The sequence below is a fragment of the Manis pentadactyla genome, chromosome 11 (genome assembly GCF_030020395.1).
Source record: "Manis pentadactyla isolate mManPen7 chromosome 11, mManPen7.hap1, whole genome shotgun sequence".
Taxonomy (NCBI): domain Eukaryota; kingdom Metazoa; phylum Chordata; class Mammalia; order Pholidota; family Manidae; genus Manis; species Manis pentadactyla.
The window spans coordinates 31039635-31057957 of NC_080029.1; the positions used below are offsets into that span (position 1 = coordinate 31039635).

Consider the following 18323-nt stretch of genomic DNA (forward strand, 5'->3'; position numbering starts at 1 on the left):
CTCCTCCTCGGAGTGCCTTCCCCTCCTTCCCTCCCTCCCTCCCTCCCTCCCCGGCTCCCGCGCCGCCCGCCCTCCTCCCCGCCCGCAACCTGCGGGCGGCGGCGACCTAGCCGGGCGCGCTCCGGGCCAGCGGCGTGGGGGCCCGCGGGCCCGGCTGGGGTGGTGGTGACTGTCGCTGACCCGGAAGAAGCTTGGCTCGCCCGAAGGAGGGAAGGATTCATGACAAAGACGGCCCCATTCAATCCAGCCCTCGGAGACGCGCCTGGTCTGAGAGAGAGGAATGGGGGAAGGGGTGTGTGTGTGTTTAGGGACGGAGGACGCCAGCGACGAAACGCGTGCACTCGCCCTCAACAGATTTCTTAACAACTAAAAAGAAAGCTGCGGTGGGGAGCAAGGGGCGTAGGCGCAAGCCATAGATAGCTTCTTGTCTTTTGCAGTAAGACATTGTTTTTAAGGTGGCAAGGCCTCCTTTTTGTGAATCCAGGTTTTCGTTGAGGTGTGTCTCCGTGTGTGGCTGTCCGGGCGCCCAAAACAGCGTGCATTTCAGCTTGTGGGGCGTTGTACTCCTGGAGCCGCCTCGTGCTGACACCTCGGTGTGCGGGCAGCTGTGCAGGATGAATCACAGATATCAGAGATGGAAAACACCTGTTACTGTTGGTCAGCAGGCTTGGTGTGCACGCCTCTAAGTTTCCATTTGCAGGACAGTTCCGTGCCCTTCCTCAGGAGGTTCCATTCTTAACTTCATTCAGTTTTTCAGTCAGCCTGAGAGCGGGCCGTCTGCTGGGGATTTGCTGAGCTAAGGGGTGAAGATACTAGAGTGTGAGAAGCACTACCCAAGAAGGTTTGACAGAAATACACAAGGAAGAAAAACCCCCAACCCTACACAGTCACCCAGATACATTGTTTGTTAATATTTTGATGTAATTCCTACCTTTTGTTTTCTACACATCTATAGTTGAACAAAGTGTTCTTTGAACAAACATGAGTGGTCTTTCTACTTCACATTGTATGTGATAAAATAGTCTTTGTAAAGCCTCATTTTTAATGGCTTTAAAATACTCATATCTGTGCCGTAGTGAAGGAAACCATTTTTCTGTGGTCAGATTGATTACAATTGTTTGCTATTTTAACTAACACTGAGATAAAAATAATAGATACCATTTACATGTAGTGTTTAGTGGGTTATAGTGCCAGGCACTGGGTTAAGCACTTCACATATAAAAATTAATTTCATCCTTATAACAAACCAGTGAAATAGGCACTATTATTATCCCCATTTTGGACGCCAGGTCATAAAGACTTGCCCAAGTTCACACTGCTAATAAGTAGTGGAGCTGGGATTTAGATCCAAACAACCTGGCTTCAGAATCTATGTTCTTAACTATATTTATACTTTAATTTTTGTCCTGATTTATTTTTCCTTACAAGAAATTATGAATTTTTAAAAAGGTCTTGAAACATATTGTCAATTTGTTTTTTAGAAAGGTTGTGCTAACTTGCACTCACCATCCTTGCCAACATCGAGGGTTAAGCTTTTAAAAATATTTTCTAATTCTGTGAGAATTGTATATTGAATGAACTGGGATATCTTCCATTACAAGAGTGAACATTTTTCACATGTATACTTGCCATTTATATAGTCCTGAGAACTTTTATTTGGACACAATCTTGATATACTAAAGTATACCTTATATGTTTCAGTATCTTACTTTTCCAAGTGCTTTTACATCCTTAATCTGATTTAATCCTATTAGCCCAAGAGAAGGAAAATGGAATTTCTACTCACATAGTGAGTTTACAATGGTTTCTGACCAGTAAGATATCAAATTAGTTTAGTGCTTAAGAGGCTTTGGACTCTGACAGGTGTGTGCTGGATTTCTATATTTGCTGCTTCCTGGGAAAGTTATCCAATTTCTAAAAACTTCAAAGTTCCTCACTCATTAAGTGGGAATACTGCTTACTTCATAGGGTTGATGTGAAGCACATTTGTAAGTGCTCAACAGATGGTAACTTTATTACTCATTAGATCCTGGTATTATTGGATCCCGAAATAATGTTATGGCAGATTCTAGTTAATCCACAAATATTTGCCAAAACCTGCCTCCTTTTATTTTAAGGTATATGTTAGGTAAAGCAAAGAAAAGAAATTGGGGTTTGTGTACTCTGAGTTTTTATCATTAACTTTTTACACAGGTAGGAAGAGCTACTAAAGGCAAATATTGACAAAGATCCAGGCTTGGGATTTGGCTACTGTCATAAATAAGACGTGAATTGGGTCATGACAGTCACAACTATTTAAAGGTGAGAAACAGTGATGTGCCAGTTGCTTTTTGTTTTCCTACTGTGTTCTAGCTTAATAGTACAGTATCTTCTTCTTAGATTTGGGGGTTGAGGACAGGGCTGGAAGAGACATGTAATCCACGTGGTACTGCCTTTGTGTGAAACAGAGCTCAACAGAAGAGGTTAATAGTAGCTTGGTGGAAGGAGAACAGAGTGAGTTAGGGAGGGAGTCGTATGGGAAAGGGAGGATGGAGTGTGAGGGGACTTACTACGCCCATCTGTCCTGCTCCTCAGAGCTGAATGTGTATGCCTAGAACTGTTTTGTTTGCTTGTTTTTAGTATGCTTCTGTCTCTGAGTAAGATGCTCATTGGTAAATGTGTGCTGCTGTCTCAGAAATGGTCTCCTTTCAAATGGAATTAAATTGGTGCCAAAGAGAATTTCTCAAACATCCTCTCATTAACTATTGACCATATGCAGAGCGCTATTTTAGGAAGTGAGCAAAGATCCAAATGATAGATAATTTGGGCATGGATTTAGGAATCAGATACTCGGTGCATCTCAAACTTTAATGTGCATATGAATCCCTTGGCAAGCTTACCAAAATGCAATTCCTTGATTCCATTAACCTAGGGTGGGGCCCAAGATCATGCAATTCTAGCAAGCTACCAGGTGATGCTAGTACTGCTGGTCTGTGGCCCATATTTTGAGGAGCAAGTATTTAGAAGAAAGGGAAGTTACATCTCTCTTCCCATCTCTCCTGGCCTTTGCCCTCTATGAGAGGACTTGTTCATTAGATTGGTCAGATTCCAGGAAATTAATTGGGTCATATTTAACAAGGGCAGGGTTAGGAACCTCCATGCAGCTTGCTCTTCTGCTTCTTGTGGCAGGAATAGGTACACTAAGCTAGGGCCTCCCTTTGGGATCTGGCCATCTTCTTGTCCTTCCTCAGATGCATAGCCAAGCATCTGTTTTATTGCTTCCATTTCTGGCCCAATGTGGCAGGATGGAGGGTGAGAAGATTTTAATGTGCATTGGAGAAGGAAAGGCTTGGGGGCCTTTACTGTAGGCTGCTTGCTCCCACTTTGTTTCCACAAGATAGCTCTGCACTAAGAAATTAGGCATCTATTCAGGTAAAAATCAAGTGGTATTTTGATTTCTCATCTGTTGATGGCCCTTGAATATATTGCTTGCTCATGAACCTCATAGGGGAGAAAGATGGTTATTGAGCCACAGTAGGTGTCTAGTACTTATGGTCCTTTGGTTCAATGTCATCAAAACCTCTCCCTTCATTCCTAACAGGCAAGTCCTGGGCCCAGGCCAGTAAATCCTATGGAGGATCATGCCACTAATAGAATAACTCCTTAGTGCTGAGATATGCTGGACAATGTCTTACAGAAGATGTAATCGGAACTATTTTGATGGAAAGGGCTTGATGTGGCACATATGCAGCAGAAGGTACAGTGCTCCTGCTGACTTTGTGGCTCTCAGACTGTATGTGCCCTCTGTTCTGACCTTGTTTCTGCTTCTCTGAGTCTCTGCCTTTCTCACTGTCTCCTGGTCTTAGAAGATTCAAGCCCCCTTTCTTTCCAAACTCACTCTGGAGCTTGTATACCACCTAAACAGATGGCATGTACTGCTTTTTCTCTTCTTTTAGCTCAGTGTCTAAGCATATGCGGAAGACATATATTTGAATCTCTTTTATACTAATCTGAACTGTTCAGGGTTTGGCCACATGCCAACCAAACCAAAACTATTTTGGGGATGTTTTTCTAATCTCATTCAAGTTCACAATTAACCTGAGAATATGACAGCATTTCCATCACCAGTTTCTATTCATATTCAATCTCCAATCATCTCTTTATGGAAGAGTGGGAGCTATCAAACTATTTCGTGCCCAGATGTAGCATTAGCCATATAGCAATAGTTCAATGTGAACTTCATATTTTTGTTCATCCCATATCTGTGTCCTCACTCACACCCCAACAACAGTTTTCTCTGTAATTCCACTGCCCAGTTCAGTCTGGCCTTGTTTTTCTAAATATCCCTCTTTCCTGCCTATCACTACTCTATCCTACTACTCAGTGCACTCTGCGTTCACTGACCACCTCATCTCCAGTATCAACTGTAGGCTTCTGTGAGAGCTATGATGTCAGTTCCTTGGATCTGCTATCACCCCTTCCTTAGGGGACTCTTCGTACCCCTACTCCATGTGATCCTGGTAGAGCTGTCAATCATGGTGACTGAGTCACACCTGATCCCCACCCAAGCGACTTACTTGCTATTTCAGGCTTGGTCAATCATATCATTCCATTCCCTCAGTGATTGATTCAGAGACGGGCATATGACCCAAGTAGAAACAATCAGAAATTTCCAGGAGATTTTCATACAGACATTAGGAGAAAAAAGTTCTAAAAGTCAGGAGAACTTGAAGTTGGGACTATCAGGGGGCCATCATGCTCATCACTTGGAGAAGGCCTATCTGAAAAATAATTTGAACAGAGGCAAAAGGATAAGAAGGAGGGACAGAGCTCTGGTGGTATCAGTTAAGTTCTTAGATCCAGCGCTTTTCAATGCCAGATACTGCCGAGTATATGAACCAATGAATTCCCTTTTACACTTGAGCTAGTTTAAGTTGTCATTTACAATTGAAAAACTAGTGACTGGTGTATTCCTTTTCAGATATTTACCCTTTTCACCCACCACCTATTGGCTTCCCAGTTTACTGCTGTTATATGTGGCTGGTACCTCTAGTCATATCCTTCTGCCTAGAAAATATTCCCTATAAAATTCTTTCATACTCATTAAAAATAGTTTACTTATTCATTTATTCTTTGATTCATAGAAAATATTAAACAGACACAAAAGAAAGAACAGTATAACAAATCTTTAAGAACTCCTCCAGCCAGGAAAAACAACAGCAACCTATATTCATTGCTATATGTTCAGGTTTCCATACATGCCCTTCTGCCTTGTATCTCTGTGCCTTTGGACTTGCAGTTTCCTATGTGTTCATCTTTCTGAATTTCTCATTTTCTTGCTCTTAGAACATTAGGTCTTTCAAACTCACCCAGATATGCTTCAAGATTTAGTACAAGTGTCACCTCTACTGTGAAGCCTTCCTGACCTCCATGTGTAAGTTTGGTGTTCCTTATGCTGTGTTCTGATAGCTCCTTTTTCATACTTTTATATTACATAGCATTTATTCATTCAACACTCATTCAACAAACATCCACTGAAAAATTCCACCATTTCAGACATTGGAGATCTGTCAGTGAACAAAACAGGCAAAATTTCTCACCTTTTTGGAGTTGAGGGACACCGACAATGAGCATCATAGGTCAATAAATGGTATAGGATGTTAGAATGCATTAAATACAATGAAAGGAGGGGGAGCTTTAGGGGGTTTGGAGGTATGTGTGTGTGTGTCTTCACATTTTAAATAAGGAAAATCAGATAGGTCACATTTATTGTACTGCATAATGGCTATCTGCTTGCTTTTTCTTTGGTCTCTACAACTAGACTATAGCTACTTGAAAGCAAGGATTGTATCATGTACTTTTTGTAGCCCCAGCACCTAGTATAGTAGTAAGCATTTTTAATGGTTGTGGTATAAATGAAATAAACAGAAGAATAAAAGACACCAACTCAAAAGGGTCAAGGAAGTTTTTAAAAAGATACTACATATATACATGGGAAAAGATTCGAATAGTACTCTATAAAAAAGTAAATACTAAAAATTCAAGTTTCTTTCTACCTCTGCACCCAGTCTTCCAAAATCTTTCCTAATGGCATCCACTGTTATTTGTATCTTATGTATCACTCCAGAGATTATCTATCTCAAATTATAAGTATTATCTTGAAAATTATCATATTTCATTATATATTGAACTGCCATATTTGAACATATAGGTATTCAGTATTTGTACAGATGTGACAGAAAGGATTTTACCAGGCTTCAGTTGACGGATATTTAATAGCAACAAAGATGTATTTGATGAACCACTCAAGTTCGGGGAAAGTCAGGTTACACTGTGAATCTGACGATCAACTATTTCATGCTTAACTACATCAACAGCTCCCTCTGGGAGGCCGGTCTTGTCGCCTCTCCATATGTCATTTAATTTTACCACAACCTGATGATGCTCACTTTACAAAGAAGAAACCTGAGGTTTTCAGAGGTTAGGTAATTTGCCCACAGTCACACATCTTGGAAAGCTGAGAACAGACCTGCCTAACTCCAAAGTTCGTGCCTTTGTCACCTTTGGAGTTTGGGGTATTTCTGCTAGGGATGAAATAAAGAGGATTTATACAGACCACCTGATGGAATATCTTAGATAATCTTAAAAGTTCTCTAGAAATCTGGAAATGCTGTGCCACCTCTCACCACACATTCTCCATCCCTTTTATCTGGTTTTGTGCCCTGGGAGATGGTTTTCTGCACCAACTGGGTTCCTTTGCCCTCTTGCTGCGAGGCAGCTCTGTCCAAAGGAAAGTCCAACATGAGACTAGAGGATGGGAGAAGAGAGAGATTAATGTATTTCTTTCTCACTCCCTCCCTGCTTTGGCACAATGATTTTGGAGGTGGCTGTGTCCTATCATTACAATAGTAATGATTGGATGCCCCCTTCTTGGGTCCAAGTGTCAATGGACTCTGGTAACATAATTTCTGCCTTTTGCTCAGATATCTTCCCTAGCTTGCTAGTGTCTAGATCCTTCACCATTCTTTCTTGGTTCCTATAACCATGCCCATACTTTTGCAAATAATCTCTGCATTGAAAATCTTTTCAGATGAACATTAGAGTTAGATTTTGTCCCTATCATGACCCATTATAAATACTATTTTAAGATATTATGCCTTCCAGGGGACTCTTAAAGACACGATACTATAAGATCCAGTGAAATTTATCTCTAATGATAAAATTTCAGGTTAGTAGGGTGAGCTATTTAGAGCTAATCTGGACCATTTTACACTCAAATCCTTCTTCTTGGCAGCAGCTTTTTTTGCCAGGTGAGACCTGCTCTGTTGTTGGTATATGAGGTTATGAGTATGTAGATTTTTTTTGTTATTCTGTTTCTCATAATTTTATGTGTGTCTGCAGGCATTTAACAGTTTAACAGCCTTTTGTGAAACACACACACACACACCTTTTTCCCCCCTACAGAATTGCTGGAGAGATGTCTTAGTTATCTATAGCTATGTAACAAATAATTCTGAAACTTAGCATCTTAAAATATCATTTGCAGTTTCTGGGGAGCATCTTTGTTGGGTGGTTCCAGCTCAAGGTCTTTCAGGAAGTTGTGATCCAGCTGTTGGCCAGCACTGAAGTTACCTGAAGGCTCTGCCAGAGGAGATGCCAGTTCCAAGCTTTCTCACATCATTGTCGGCAGGCCTGTATTCTTTGCTGGCTGTTGGCTGGACATCTTAATTCCTCCCCAGATAGGTCTTTCCATAGGTTTCTTGAGTATCCTTATGCCATGGTACCTGGCTTCCCACAGAGAAAAAGGTCTAAGAGATCCATAGTCTTCTAAAATCTAACCTTGAAAGTGAATTATCATTATTTCTGCCATATTCTATTGGTCACATAGACTAAACCTTGTACAAGGTGGTAGGGGACTATACGGGGTATAAATACCAGGAGGTAGGGAATGTTGGGAGAACAGTTTGGAGGCTGGCTACCTCAAGAGAAAAGTAGGTATTATGATTTTTATTATACCTAGCTACCTGCTAGAGCTTAAGAGAACATGTCTGTAATACCAGAAGAAAAATCAAATGAGGTAAGCTGACCATTGATCACAATGTGCATAAAAAGCATGTATTTTTATTACAAATGTCAGATGAAATTCATGGTTTTGAAAGGAATTTAGAACACAAAGCTTTTTAAGGTTTTTTTGTTTTTCTGTAAATTTAACTTTCTAATTTTAAAATTGTAAAGTATTATCACTGCATTTTTAAGATGTTAAAATATCATTGATTCCTGGAACATTGCTTTGAAGCTACTCTGCTCATAGGAAGTTTCCATAATATTCTATCAACTGTTACCTTATGGTCCATTGGTTCTTAATCTTCTGGGGGAATAAGGCATGCTGTGACCAGTGCTGCCAGCGACAGAATCTAGTGGTAGTGGTGCAGGTTGAGGGGCCAGTGCTATATGGTGGTAGTGTGCTGCCTGCACTTCAGGTTTATTTAGTGGTGTGATTTGAGGGTGCTATTGTGGCCTATGTAGCCCTGAGTCTAGTCCTGGTGTTTCTGCGAGTTATTCCCGTGGCATTTTTGGCAGCATTTTGTTTATTTCTATGGGCAAATCTTTGGGAATATTTATGTAATGGATTCTGAAGTTGCTATGCCAGGGAAAGTGGAACACAATTTAGATTGAAGCAAATTCATTGATATGATCACACTTATTGGTTATTTCGGAGTCTGTGGTTTCTTTTTTAATTGTGGTAAAATACATATAACATAAGGTTTACCATCCTAACCATTTGTAAGCATACATTTCAGTGGCATATAACATATGTATTTTGTTATGCAACCGTCACCACCACCCATCTCCTAAACACTTTCCATCTTGCAAAACTGAAACCCTGTACCCATTAAAAATGACCTCTCCCCTCACCCCCCATAGGTTTTTTTTTTCTATTGTGGATTAAAAAAAAACATAAACTTTACCATCTTAGCCATTTTAAAGTGTGTTTTTCAGTTGTGTTAAGTATATTCATAATTTGTTATGTATGAAACAAATTCCAGAACTTGCTCATATTGCAAATCTGAAACTCTGTACCCATTAAACAACTCACTCCCACTCTTCCCCAGCCCCTGGTATTCCACTTTTGGTTTTTATGAATTTGGCTGCATACTTTACGTAGTATTTCCTTTGTGGTTGCCGTTGTAATACATAAAAACATCTTAAAGTTATAGCACTTATTTTAAACTGATCAACTGCATGTAAAAATTCCACTCCTTTATAGCACCCCCCTCTAATTTGTGTTCTTAATGTCACAAATGATATTTTCATATATTATATACCTGTGAACATAGACTTACAGTTTTTAAAAATGTATTTGTCATTTAAATTCTATGTACCAGAATTTAATTTACTATATTGTGTTTTTACCTTTACTGGAGAATCTTACATTTTCATACCTCTTTGTGTTGCTGTCTACTTTCTTTTTGTTTCAACTTGAGGAACCCTTTATAGTAAGTCTTGTACAGCAGGTCTAATAGTAATAAACTCCCTCAGCTTTTGTTTTTCTGATAAAGTCTTAATTTCTTCAGAAATTTTGAAGGACAATTCTGCTGAATACAGTATTTTTGTGTGACAGATACTTTTTCTTTCAGCACTTTGACTATATCATGCCATTTTGTTTTGGCCTGCAAAAAGTCTGCTGAGAAATCCACTAATAAGCTTATGGAAAGTCCCTTGTATGTTACAAATTGCTTTTCTGTTGCTACTTTCAAGATTCTCTCTATATCTTAGACTTAGGCCATTTGATGTCTCAATGTAGTTCTTTTGGCATTTATCTGTGTTGGAATCCTTAAGCTTCTTGAATCTGCATACCCACTTCTTTCCTCCAATTTGGGACATTTTGGCCATTACTTCATCAAGTAAGCTCTCAGTACCTTTCTGTCATTCTTTGGGGATTCCTTAATATGCATATTAGTTCTCTTGGATAGTATCCCATAGCTACCTTATGTACTTTTTGCTTTTCTTAATTCATTTTTTTTACTCCTCTGACTCAGTGATTTCAAATGACTTGTCTTCAAGTTCACTAATTCTTTCTTGCACTTTATCAAGTCTGAGGTTGAACTCCTCTAATGAATTTTTCAGTGTATTACTGTATTTTTAAGCTCCAGAGTTTCTGTGTGGTTCTTTTTTTCATAGTTTTTTTGTTGATAATCTCATTTTGCTCATGCATCATTGTCTTGATTTCACTTAGTTGTCTGTTTTCTCTTTTAGCTCATTAAGCATCTGTATGACAGTCATTTTAAATTCTTTGTCAGACAGCTCATGGATATGTGTTTCTTTAGAGTCCATTTCTGGAGTTTTATTTTGGTCCTTTGGTCCATGTCTGCATGTTTCTTTGTTTGCCTTGTAAAAACAACCACCTCTCCCAGTCTTTCCCTTCATGCCAGGGAAGACCTTCACCATCAGCTCAGCTGCAGATTCTAGGACATCTTAAACCTTTTCTCACATATTGTTCCCCTGGTGTCTGCCTGTGGTTCTGCAGCTCTACTGTGCTGCTCCTCTCTGTTTTCAGTGGCTTCCAAACTCAGGTGCCAGTCCCTTCAGTGGCCTGAGTCAGGCAAGTTAGAAACCAGTCCCTCCGATGACCCCCAGACAAGCTAAAATATCATACTTATGGTCCACTTGTCTGTTTTCTCCTGTGGGGCAGCCCTTGCTGGAGGGGTATCCCTGGCTGCTCAGCACTGTGCTGCATGGGGGAAGGGCAAGGATGGGTATGGCAAATGCTGTGTATTTTTCTACCCTTTTGTTGAATCCCTTCTTGGTTTTATAATGACCTGGGTGCTGTAGCTTCTTGACTGGTCTTTAGAGTTCTCATAGAGGTGTTCTACTCTGTGTATTGTTAACTTGGTGTTTCTGTGGGAAGGAGGGCCTGTTCTTAGTCTACCATCTTGCTGACATCACTCTCTCCCCTCATAGTCTTTTAATCAGTCCCTTTTCCACTCAAATATAGTTTGAATGCATGACTGGTACAGTCTGGTTCCCCTGGTGTGTCATGAGGTTGGAAGTCATCAGTGATTGATGAGGGAGTGGAGCATTTCAGGCCCAGAGAAAGGGAGCTTTTTCTGAGCAATAGCTGTTCTCATGTGCCTCAAATCACACTTCAACCACCACAAATGTTTGGATTGTGTGGAACCCTTCTGGTTGCCTTGTGACAGTTGTAAAGTGTGGGATCATAATTACAGAGCTGCTGAAGATGGCCAGATTTTCTTTCCCTTCTCTTGTACTGAAGATCTCTTTAGATCTGCAGAATTGTATCTAAACTCCTGCAGATTCTGCTGCTGCTGCAACATTCTGTCAGCAGCCAAGCTTATCATCCATTATTTAGTTCCTTTCCTTACGTTCTGCCCCAGCCCTCCCACTCACAGCCTGCAGAGACTTTGCCAGTAAATTCATGGCTGAGGTGTGGGCCTGGGAAGGAGTTTTTTGGATATAAGGGTAGGTAGGACTGAGAAGAAATAATCAGGATGAATATACAGGTTCATTTACACTTATTTCTCTTACATGTACCTGATAATCTTACACTGGATGTATAAAATATCTGACCTATCAAGATCAGAATTCCAGGGCTCTCTGAACTTTTTCAATAAATCAAAGATCAAGCTCACTGGTAGGGATTAAGGAAGCTACTTGAATCTAATATTAGGAGAGAAACATGTGAAAGAACATATTACACCAAAAGAGGGAGTTAATTTAGTTTCCCTTCTTTCTTTACCTCTTCCCTTTTCTTTCCTTTCAATCTTTCTTTATGTCTGTTTTCTAGCAAACAAGTCGCATTATAGTTAATAGATTCACTCTATATTCATCAAGTGTTTTCTGTGCTGAGAAAGTAAGATACTACAATATTTTGAGTTGGCTATTATTTAATTCACAACCTACTAGCACTATCAGGGCCACATTAGCATGTGGGAGAAGAGGGGGGAGGTCTGGAGAAGAGTTCAGAATCAAAGCAGAGAGACCAGAATGGGGCCTGGAAGGGCAGTGCAAAGGTGTTGTGGGAGTTGAGGACTATCAGACAGCTAGGGGAGAGTACAAAAAAGCAAGCTGAGTGTTCATTTCCAAGTCTGGTGCATTAGCTTGAAGACTTTGGGAGTACCATGATCAGGATTTATTTTAAAAAATACTTTTTTATTATAGCTGCCTATGTTAGCAATCTTATTTCTGTTAAAAAAGAAAAATCCAGAGAAGGAATAAGTGTTTTAGTTTGTGTTTTGTCTTGGTAAATCTGGGCTCTAGAGTTCCTCCTGAGTGCTGAGAAGGAAATCCAGCCAGCCTCATGTTTCTGGAGCCAAAGAGCTAATAGACTATTGTTTTGTGAAGCAGAGACGCCTGCTGGCAAAGGTGGCTTCTGCAATATGGGAGGCCCGAGGCTCTGCCAAGATGTGGACTGGGAAGCCAAGACTCAGCCCTTTCCCTGCACTTTCAGGGTTGAAAAATAAATGTCTCTGCCTCAGCTTCCTCCTGGGCCAACCTGTGACTGGCTCTACCAGCTTCTTCCTTAGCTACTTCCAGTGCTTAGGGTTAATAAAAAGTTGTTAAACCAGATAAACTCAGTGTAACCACTCAAAACCATAATTTTAATGCTGTGACTTAGGTGAAATGAAATGTGATAAGCCTCCACAGTACAGGAACAAATTGCTGAATCTTTGACAGGTGGCAGCAAGAGGTTGGGTAGTGGGACAGGGATCTTAGAGGTCACCCTGACCCAAGAGTAGTGACTACAGTGAGATCCTGGCTCTGCCGCTTACCACGTGTGTGTATTCAGCAAGTGACACTTCTCTAGGCTTTATTTATTACTAGTCTTTCTTTCAGACAGCAGGACCCACTAAGGCAGGTTAAAAAGAAAAATCTACCTTACTTTCAAAGACACCATCTCCTCCAGTCTGCACCAAGATAGAGTGGAAAAATAAGACCTCTGGCCCTAGGAGCTGGTAGCTGTGTAGGACAACTGGGTGTCCAATACAGCTATCGCCACATTAAATTGTGGAGACAATAGTACTTCATAAAACTGTTGGGAGGATTACCTGCCAAAATTCATGTCAAATATTTTCACTGAGTTTCATTGGGGCATAATAAATGCTCAATATGTGTTAATTATTTTTGTGGTGATTTTTGTCACCATCAAGATTAAGACAATAGGTAGAAAATGGGAGCCAATATAGTAGTATTGTTGCTAAAGAATGTGGGCTCTGTGACCTTGGAAAGCTATTTAACCTCCCTAAACTCCAGTGTCCTCTCATAGGATTTTTGTGAGGTTTATGTGAAAAAAAATTATCTCTACTTAGCTCAACATCTAACCATCTGAGATATAAATGAAATTTAGAGAGCCAAACTAGAAAACCACTTCAGGACTCCCTAAAAAGGCAGGGGGACGTAGAAGAGTTTGGGGTTAAGAGAAGCTCACTGAAGTTGGAATTCAAGGGTCGAACATGTTTTTTAAACCACAGAGGTCAACCTAACTTACATTTAGGCCAGGGCTACCATCATTCTTGTCTAGACTGGGCTCTTTCATGAGAGAATGCCTAAATTTTTGCAGTGATGAACTAGGATTAGAAGAGGGAGTTGGTGAGACTGTTTGTGGCAGTTATAAAGTGTGTTAGGCATTACCCTGTTCCAAACACTTCAGAAATTAGTTGTTATTTGTGTTGTGTCTAACAAACAATGTGACCTCCATCAACACCCTCATTCAGTCACCTGTATTGAATGTAGCCCAGGTAGATTCCTGGAATGAAAATAATCTAGACGAGTTTGGTTGGATCTGCTTCATAACAGACATCAGGTTTTGAGAGGTCATTATTCAGCAAGCAAGGCCAGGAAGCCAGAACAGAATGTTAGGTCAACTTAAACCCCATGATGGGACAAAAAAAATGTCCTTTTAAACTTGTTTCCATTAATATTTTTGATACAGGCCCAGTGTTTCACTATAAACTCAGTCTACTAGAGAGCCTAAATTTACATATGAGATTCATTGATTTTCCTTAGTTTTATCTGCCCACTGGGCATATTCACTTGTTTAATCTACTGGCACTTCAAACACATACACACAAAACAACTATTCTACCTCCTTCTCCAACCTGCCCTTCCATCAGCTTCCTATCTCAGTAAATCATTCACCCAACTGCCAAGCTAGATATCTTGAATTCTCCCTCTCCTCACCCTAGGCTCTTTACCCATTCCTATCAATTCCATTTCCTAAATATCTATCATTTTGGTACACTTCTAGGTGTCAAGTCCTTAGTATAAATCATCTTTTCAGGCTTAGATTGTAGTAACAAATTTCTAAATTAAAATTTGACCTTGTCAATTGCCTCCTTCAGATCTTTCTTCTTTTTCTTTTTCTTTTATTCTTTATTAAAGTATCATTGATATACAATCTTATGATGGTTTCACATAAACAACATTGTGGTTTCAACATTCACCCACACTATCAAGTCCTCACACTTTCTGTTGCAGTCACTGTCTATCAGCGTAGTAAGTCATTAGATGCTACAGAGTCATTACTTGTCTTTTCCATGCTATACTGCTTCCCTGTGACCTACCTATATTGTGACTGAGAATTATAATGCCCCTTAATCCCCTTCTCCCTCCCACCCACACTTCCTAGCGCCTCCCCTTTGGTAACTTCTAGTGCCAACTCGGAGTTGAATACTCCAGAAATAAGTGAAGTATTTGTCTTTCTCTGCCTGGCTTATTTCACTGAGCATAATGTCCTCTAGATCCATCCATGTTGTTGCAAATGGTAGGATTTATTTTATTTTTATGGCTGAATAATATTCTATTGTATATGTACCACATCTCCTTATCCACTCATCTATTGATAGACACTTAGGTTGCTTCCATATCTTGGCTATTGTAAATAGTGCAGTGATAAACGTAAGGGTGCGTATGTCTTTTCAAATCAGGGATCTTGTTTTCTTCAGGTAAATTCCTAGGAGTGGAATTCCTGGGTCAAATGGTGTTTCTATTTTTAGTTTTTTGAGGAACCTCCATATTGCTTTCCACCATGGTTGAACCAATTTACATTTCCACCAGCAGTATAGGAGGGTTCCCCTTTCTCCATATCCTCATGAGTATTTGTTGTTTCTTGTTGGCCGTCTAACTGGTGTGAGCTGATATCTCATTGTGGTTTTAATTTGCATTTCACTGATGATTAGTGATGTGGAGCATCTTTTCATGTGCCTGTTGCCCATCTGTATTTCTTCTTTGGAGAAGTGTCTGTCTAGGTCCTCCGCCTGTCAAATCTTTCTTTAGTACCCGTCTGCTCTCAGTTTCTTCATGTAGTCTCTAATGATGTTGTCCTTAATTTCTGCTCTAGCCTTGTCTCCTAATCTTCTCATATATTCTATGCCCCAGTCATTCTAAAAAATTTTCACTTTTCTTTCCTCTCTTGACTCTTGGCTTTGGTTCATGCTCTTCTTTCTGCCTTGCATTTTCTAACCTCTGCAGTCCTGTTGGCTAACTCTACTCATCTGTCGTGTCTCTGGTTAGACATCTCTTCCTCTAGAAAATCTTACCCCATCTCCCTCATGGGTTTTCTATCCTCTTTTCATGCTCTCAGACTGCTCTGCCTCCTCTGTCATAGCTCTGATTACAATGTACTTCAATTATCAGGTATTTTTTGTTCATATCCCTTACTATACTGAGATGTTGAGACCATGTCTATCTTATTCACTGTTATTTCTATGTCACCTAGCATGGTGATTGGCACAGGAAGTTACATCCTAAATAGTTTTTGAATGAATTATGAATCATAATACAAAAACATCCTTTATTATACTGTAATTCTCTTCATGTAAAATAAGGCACACTTGAATTTGTAATTGGATGTAATTGGATATTGAAAGACCCTGAAATTCTCTCTTGCTCTGCGTCTCCTGCAAGTCTGTCACTGGGACTCATGATCCCATCCCACACTCGGTCCAGTGTATGTAGCCTACAGAAAAGAGGTAGGGAGCCAAGTGGTTGGTGCAGGAGTGTTTTTTGACTGTGATAACAGCTTGAGATGTTGAAACTTTCCATCCCCTATAGATTTTAAGAACCTCTAAAGTCACTAGGCTTTTCATTGAAATACTTAGAAATGACATTTGGTACATTATGCTGCACGCTTGTATCGAACAATCAACAAATACCCACCGAGCACCTACTATGTGCTGGATCCTGTTGTGAACATCAGACAAAATTCCTTTCAGGAGCTTTCATTCTTGAGGTTTACTTAATCCTCTGATAAACCAAGCCTGCTAAATCCCTCATTACTGATCGTCATGTAACACCCATGGGAAAGACTTTGTTAGACTTGTGTGTTTTGGTCAGCATATGGATTGGGCTTCTTATAACCTGAAAAGTGGAGAATTCTTCTTGTGTCTGGGACACTTGTGTAGCACAGTTAAACTGATAGAGAATTTCTTTCTAGGAAATTTCTGCTGTTGGTCTTTTTTCCCATTCCTTCTGTGAGCTTTGCAGTAAGAATTCAGAGGTATTTTTCTTTCCCAAGAGACTGTAAGTGGGAAAAGGAGTGTGGCTGAAGAATGGAAAGTTCAATAACCAGAGCATCCTAGGTGTGCCTGTGTGAGATAGAACGGTAGTCAGCTGAATATGCCTTGAGATTCTTCAGAGAAGGCAAAGCTGCAGTCTGTCTTTTAAGGAAACATTATCAAAGAGAACAGTGGGAAACCTCATACACTGCAGGTGGGAGTGTAGTCACTTTGATGAATAAATTATCATCGCTTTCTAAAGTTGAATATATGCATACCCCATGACCCAGAAATCCCACTTCTGTATATAACCCCCCCAATAAACAAGGTTAAAAAGCCAGTCTTGCATAGTTCAGAGGCAGGTGAGCTTAGTGGTTAAGAGTGTGAGCCTTGGAGTTGATCAGTTTTGCAGTCAAATGTGCCTCTACTGCTCATTAGCTGTGTGACTTTGGGCACTCCAACCTTGCTAAGCCTCAGATTCCTTCTCTATAAATGGGAATAACAATAGCATCCATCTCATAGGCTTGTTATGAGGGTTAAATGAGATTATATATATATAGTACTTAGCACAGTGCCTGATATTCAGTGAAGTGCTAATAAAAGGTAAATTATAACTGAAAGATAAAATTCAATGCCAAAATTTGTTTTGCTTTGCTTATGTCATTCACCAGGCTGGTTGGATTTCTCTGTGGGGCAAGACAGGAAGGATATTTGGAAATGGAGGCAAGGAAAGGGACTCCCTGAACATGCCATCATCTTGGACAGTCATGCCGACCACTTTAAGGAGATTCTTGGGTGTAATAGAAATGGACCCACTTGGGATATGCATACTATTGGAATGAATATTAATGTATGCCTTCAGTCAAGGTAAATCTGTTCAAGAGGCACCCGTGATGAGTGGCAGATATTTTTTTTAAAGAGGAACTTCAGAGTGTGTTAAAAGAGGGACCTTAGTGGAAGCCCTGAAGAGATGTGGAAATTAATCATAACACTTGATGGAGTACAAAAATATGAAGTGAATATAACAAGGCAGTAGAAAGAGCATCATGGAAAATAAATGATTAAAAAACTCAAAGGAATGGATCCATTTGAAAATTTGATGAAAGTTACGGTCTTTTGTCATAGAAAAATATACATAGGCAATGGTGCATTCAATTCCAGGGAGCCCAGTCTCCCCAAAGCCCTTCTGTCCAAAGCACTCTGGATTCTTCATGCCTTCTAAGAGTTCTCTGTAGAGATAGAAACGAGGGGCCAGAAGACCTGGTAGTAGCTCAGTATGGAGGGCATAGACATGGGAACAGCTTTTGATAAGAGCAGGGTTTTCCAGAACTGTGTCTGACAGAACATGGGAAATCTTAATGAATACATTCTTAAATATATGTGAAAAAACAAAAGTATTTGTATAGTAGTTTTTTACATTATCTGTCCCAATATGTGGTGATCTGTCTTAAAGAAATAGTGTATCATAACTGATACATTGCATTCCAGATAACATATAGATACGTAGTATTGAAATGCATATTATTGGCAGCATTTTCTAAATTTCCTTACATTAATGGTATGCCTTCTTTGATGATGGCTGGCTCATCTATTTTGCCATAAAATCAATATGATTTATGATATTCGCTAGTGTTAGTTGCATATTCATTATGATACTACACAAACTCATTCTCTATAGTCTGTGACTGAAAGAATGCATTCATCTGGGAGGTCACTTTCTGTAGTCTACTTTAGTTACAGCACCCAAGATATCTCCTGAGCTTCCGCTGGTGATCTTCACCAGTTCTGTCCCTTGTGAAATGCTGAGTGTGACGGATGCTATGATGTACC

General features: G+C 40.0%; 1 long non-coding RNA gene across 2 annotated transcripts; it reads left to right on the forward strand.

Moving 5' to 3' along the window:
• Positions 1–62: 62 nt before the first annotated feature.
• LOC130679485 (uncharacterized) lies at positions 63–17598 on the forward strand. 2 transcript variants are annotated; one of them, XR_008992447.1, is made up of 5 exons: positions 63–265; positions 2194–2301; positions 3581–3736; positions 5326–5413; positions 17165–17598. It is a non-coding gene; the product is annotated as an uncharacterized LOC130679485 (long non-coding RNA). The 2 variants fall into 2 exon arrangements; XR_008992448.1 differs by lacking the exon at positions 5326–5413 and having other exon boundaries at positions 68–265.
• Positions 17599–18323: the final 725 nt, after the last annotated feature.